The 5,643-nt window shown below is 43.6% G+C and overlaps 1 non-coding gene across 1 annotated transcript; it reads right to left on the bottom strand.

The window, feature by feature from the left end:
- Positions 1 to 2,504: 2,504 nt before the first annotated feature.
- Positions 2,505 to 2,577, bottom strand: TRNAM-CAU (transfer RNA methionine (anticodon CAU)). The gene has a single exon. It is a non-coding gene; the product is annotated as a tRNA-Met (tRNA).
- Between the last annotated feature and the right edge of the window lie 3,066 nt (positions 2,578 to 5,643).

Below are 5,643 nucleotides of genomic sequence, written 5' to 3'. Positions count from 1 at the left end.
GCTAAAATTGAAAAATCTGTTCTAGGGCCTTGGAGTTGGCAGGCTGGAAATGAGACTCCCGAAATGAATACGTTTGATTTTAGTGTTACGAACGTTCATAACGCAATTTCTTCAAGTTCCATCTATCGTCTTTGTGTTTAGCATTTTAAAGTAATGCTGCAACGGTGTCGACGATATCGCCTCGAGCGAAGCAATCCGCGGAAGGTGATGGAAGGCTCGTTAATAATATTTCACTGCTGAATGCGAAATCTCAGTCGTGTCGCGAACGTCCGCGTGAGCGCTTCGGGTTGTCATGGGTCCATGTCTCAAAAGAGAACACCACTATCTGCCCAAGTACAGCACCGAATAAGAACAGCACTTTCCTCCCGAAGATGGTTAAGAACGAAGACGACGACAATTTACCTTTGTTATGCTGCTAGCGTTTGGAATTTACTGTGAAAGCGGCAGAGATTGCAGTACAAAAGCCGTATCATTGTTCATTGTGCCATGCTACAGCACAGCGCTGAGGTGGTACCATAATGACACTGTAGACCTGCGCCGTTACACGATGTGCGACATCGGTTGACTACTCTATGTCAAGCCTATGAGCTACAGCTCTTAATTATGAATGACTGGTAACAACTGATCTACCACTCCCAAAGGATAATGCCACCAGCCAGCGATAATGCTGTTGCACCAAAATTGTTATATCAGAGTGAAGTAGTGACTGCATGAATAATCCTTAGCAAGGAACATTCCTGGTAACTCAACCTTACCATCTTTACAATCATAAACGATGTTTTGGCAATCAATTCATTGCAATGTTACAGATTTATCGTTATTTTTTCATGTGACTGCATTTCCAGTTACAAATGCCGAAGAAAGTAACCATGTGCATATCACAAGAAATCGATGTCAGGACCACAGCACTGCAGGCAAGGATGGGACGAGACACACAGTATTGACGTGCTCAACAGTCGTTGGCAGGTTTCGGTACGAGATTCACTACACTATAGGACAGTTTTTACAGTATATAAGCAGCAGCAGCTTTGATATGAATAACCTGTCATAAAGCTGGCGATTGCTACGTTGTGTATGTCAATCAGCCCACCAAAGCTTTTCCCACGACCAGTACCAATACAAGAATTCACAAAGAAGCTATTCTCTAATCCGCCATCCGCCGCAGCACTCGTGACGAGAATGGCCGGCAGACGTCAGTTTTCGTGCCTTTCGAGATATTCTTTAGGTCCGGCTGCCAGATGCTTTCAGGTAATGCTGTCATCACAAAGCAATTCCGTGACGCCATCAAGCCATGACGTAATAGGGCGCATTTTTACAAACTTTGGAATTTTGGTGCTCACGACCGTTTTTTTAACCTTGAAAGCCTACCAACAGTTACAAGTAAGTTTTTCCCACCATATCTGACGCTTTCCTCAATATATTCAAATGTGAAACATTCCCTATCGGCGTTAAAGGGAATGCAAATGTTGATAGACATTTGGAGGTATTTAAATCTATGAAGATATTGACATATTTGTAGATATCTGAGGATATTGGAACAGGCATCAGCTATCATGCAATAAGCTCACTTGTAGGTATTGGTATAGCTAAGCGGAAAAGACTTCCGTAGACAACACATTTTCTCCCTAAGTAAATATCCTCCTCGATACGCCATTGTTTGATTACTTCGTTGTGCCTTCCACAGCATGGACTGTGGGCTATTTGACGGCCGTTATACTTGGAAATCCTGTTCACAAACGTCATATATGAATGGCTCGGCCATCATATTGTTATTGGCCTTGATTGCCGTACGGTTTGTGGAATGGCAGGATTTAACCCACGTTATTATGACGTCGTGAATGCCAAAGTGGCCTTCAAACATTCTCCGAAATAGTCTTCCCTTGTTTGCGGGGGATTAGCGAAGGAAACAGGGTGGTTTTCGGTACGGAACTTAATCCCGTAATTTCCGATAATTTTGTGGTGCCAACTCAGTGGACTTGGAATAATTTTTCATTTTTGGCGGGCGAGCTGAACCGATACTCCTGAAATTCAGTGTTTCGAACACAGCGACGAAATGCCAGCGATATGGCAGCTTTTCTGCCAAGAAGTTCCCGACCCGAATATCCACATACCGTCGTGTCCGACTCAGGCCTTCCTTGCAACTGGTTGGGCCGCAAGCTGGGGTTCGTGCACACAATTGAGTCATACCACGTTCTTGGAAAGTCTTGGAAGAGAAGCTGCGACATATGTAACAAAATCGTAGGGTGATGGGTGTCGCTACCTGCTTCATGGTCTCACTTAAAGGGAGTGTTCCACATGTTTATAGGGTTTCAAGTGAAATATCCACCTGGAAACCTCTCAATGCTGCCAATTTTCTCTCAATTTCAAATTTTCCTCTAGCTCTTGAGCTACACGCGAGCAAAAACGGACGCTCATGTTACTTGGGGGATTGGTAGCGGAAGTATCCCATGCCTGCTGAATGATATGGTTCGAGAACCGGTATAATCCGTGGGTGCCTTAAAACGTGCCCCGGGTGAGGATCGAACTCACGGCCTTCAGATTATGAGACTGACGCGCTGCCTACTGCGCTACCGAGGCGTGGGCCCGACGGAAGGGGTGATTAAACGAACGCCGCACCCCTCCACAATTAAGGGGTGATCAGGTTCTTATTGTAAGGGGGATGGCGATGTAAGGGTGCAAGGTCTCCCCAAAGTTTCGTAGACAGACAGCTTATGCTCAGCACGCACCCGCGTGTTCAGCTTAACACGACGAGTGCGCGTATGTGTTTGTATGTGGGAAAGGAGGGAATCAATTTGACCACTTCTTAAGATATCACAAACTAAGAGAGCTAGAGACCGTACATGAAATCATTTGTTTACGTTTTTAAATCTCTGGGTCGTGACAGTCGGCCCAAACAATGTCAAAGTAGAATTGGAGTTCAAAGTCCGAGACCTTGTCACCAGGCCAGTTTCAGGCTGGATACTTCTTTTAAACTCAAGGTCCTCGGGATTATACCAGGACAGTAACTATTTGACCTTTAAAAGATCAAAATAACCAAGTCTTTGGGATTATCGTGATCTTTCAAGTTTAGGTCGGTTTTGAGAACTACGATAGTTGGCGCATTGCTTAAGCAAAATGCTGATGGAAGTAATTTTAGGTACGTGACCTCCCTTGGTCTTAAAAGAATCAACATGACAAGCTTATTGACGTATTTGTGATCAAGTAGCTCAAAATTAGCGCCAAATTCTGTCCTATCAAATAATTTTTCCAATACAAAACTTGTTTGGTTTCGGCCTGACCTTTATACCTCATGTAAGGTCACGGGAATAGGTTGTAATCCTTATGAAATTGCATTAATATTTGGTAATCCATTCCAAACTTGCATGACATCGTTTAACACTCCGTTGTTGCATCAGGTCGAAAGATTTCTTCAGAAGAGCCTTTCCTGACAACCATGTAGCCCATACTTTGATATGATTGAGCCCAGCGAACTTAAGAGCTATACCATTTATTTACACCAAAAGAGCGGCTCTTCAGTTTATAAGACGCTTCAAAGTAATGTGCCACTGCGCAGCACCGTCCGGAAGTTTTTTTTCGAAACACCCTCCGGGGTCACACAAACACTCATTCGCGCGCATGTTACCCACTGTGTCAGGCAGGACGGACCAACTGTGCCCCTTCCCTCTCGAACAATTCTTTTTTTCTCTCTTTTTGCGGTCGCTTCTAAACAATTCTGCACAGCTCCCTGGAATTTGTGATTTCACTACGGAAATTTCGACATGTGATCATAACCTTTCACGAAAAACGCTAATCAGAGGAGAAACGCTCATCTACAGAAACGCTCACCACCAACTTTGGGAGGTAATTCTGCTGAAATTGCCGCCTTCCCGTTCATGTTCAGGACACATGTGTGGATATAGGAGTAAAGTATATAATAAAATATATTAGCCACGACATTTTGAAAGATGTAGTTGCAGTGCAGAAAAGGGGAGGACGGTAATCAATAAATATATCAAAGGCGGTATATACTCTGTCGTGTCAAGGTTACGTCAAGCCAGAAGCTAGACCAGGAGTGAGACGAGTGGGGACAGTGGATCCAACAATTGCCTCTTTCCATTTACTTATTATGAGGCCAGTTGTGTCTTTAGCAAAGCACACATTTCAAGCAGGAACATTATTTGTTTCGCGGGCACTGCCAGTTCCAAAGTTGAAATGCAGGAATTGTGAACACTTCTGTCATGTGTAGGTGATCTTTTGCCCTTTCTTCACCCTTGTTAATGTGTTGGTACGCCGGTGCCAAGGTACGTACCAGAGGTACCGTTTTCTGAAAGGTTTTATCGAAGGTGAAATCCAACGTCCAATGGCAGACCAGCTGTCCTTCAAAAACGTGTCGAAAAATTCAGGTTCAGGAAAAATTCCCATTTTTCTCTCAAAGATAAATTAAGTACTGCCTATAATTAATGACGCCAGTCATTTCTTGTATCGCTACATTCCTTCACTCACACCGGATGAAATAAATAAAAGATGATGTGCAGGTAATGTGCATCGCAGACTTTCGCGAGAGCATTCACAATTTACAACGCCCATCGATGTCCGCTAATGTTGACTATCACTTAGCTTGACGACTGCAGATAAGCCGGGTAGTGGGTGGTAGGCCGTCGTAAATAGGTAAATCAAGAGTATGCCATGCAACTTGAAAACGGTTTGTAAGGTAGCAGAGCAATTTGTAGCATACCAGGTAAGACAATACTAATAGCCTTGTTCCTCGTAGAATAACCAGGATAATAGGGAGGTAGATGGATTCTCCTGCGGGATTTTTCTTAGAGTCCTTATTCAAAGTTCATCTATGTATCTATCTATCCATCCGTATCTCCAATTGCCTGGATATTTTACGAGGCATAAGGCTTTATGTACTGTCTTATCTCTATTCATATTGTTCCTCGCAAATACACTTCAAAAGTTATTTAACCAGGATAACAACTAATTCAGTTGACCTTGAGTGAAACATAAAGGTTAGGTCACAACCAAACAAGTTTTGCACGGAAAAGCTTCTTTATAGGACAGTTTGTAGTGCTCATTTGAGCTCCTTCATCACAAGGACGTCAAAAGGTTTCTCGTGTTCACTTCTCGAAGACCAGGGGAGGTCACTTATTTAAAATGACCTCGATCATCATTTGCTCAGGCAAGACACCACGAAGCGTAACCCTTAGATCAAACATTTACTTGGCTTATAACGATGATCTCAAAGACTTTTGGTTATTTTGACCTTTTGAGGGCAAGAGAATGTTTTTGGCCAGATATGTGCCTAGTGACCTCTTGCTTAGAAGAAGCATCCAGCCTCAAGCTGGTTGTATGCAGAAATCCTGGAGGACTTTGTACACCAATCTCAGCTTTGACTACGTTTCATCCATTTTGAACCGTCTGTCGCGACCTAAAGATCTAAAAATTTTAACAGATTATTTCATATACCGGCCTAATGAAACTGAATTTTTTTCCCCTGTCCCTGTCCCTGTCCCTGTCCCTGTCCTCTCTCTCTCTCTCTCTTCCTCTCTCCTCTCCTCTCTCTCTCTCCTCTCTCCTCTCTCTCTCTCTCTTCCTCTCTCCTCTCCTCTCTCTCTCTCTCTCCTCTCTCTCTCTCTCTCCCCTCTCTCTCTCTCTCTCTCT

Source organism: Pollicipes pollicipes, unplaced genomic scaffold (assembly GCF_011947565.3).
Source record: "Pollicipes pollicipes isolate AB1234 unplaced genomic scaffold, Ppol_2.1 Scaffold_2180;HRSCAF=2547_pilon_pilon_pilon, whole genome shotgun sequence".
NCBI classification, from domain to species: domain Eukaryota; kingdom Metazoa; phylum Arthropoda; class Thecostraca; order Pollicipedomorpha; family Pollicipedidae; genus Pollicipes; species Pollicipes pollicipes.
Note: the sequence above shows the minus strand (reverse complement) of the source record. Positions and strands in the feature narration are given on the sequence as shown.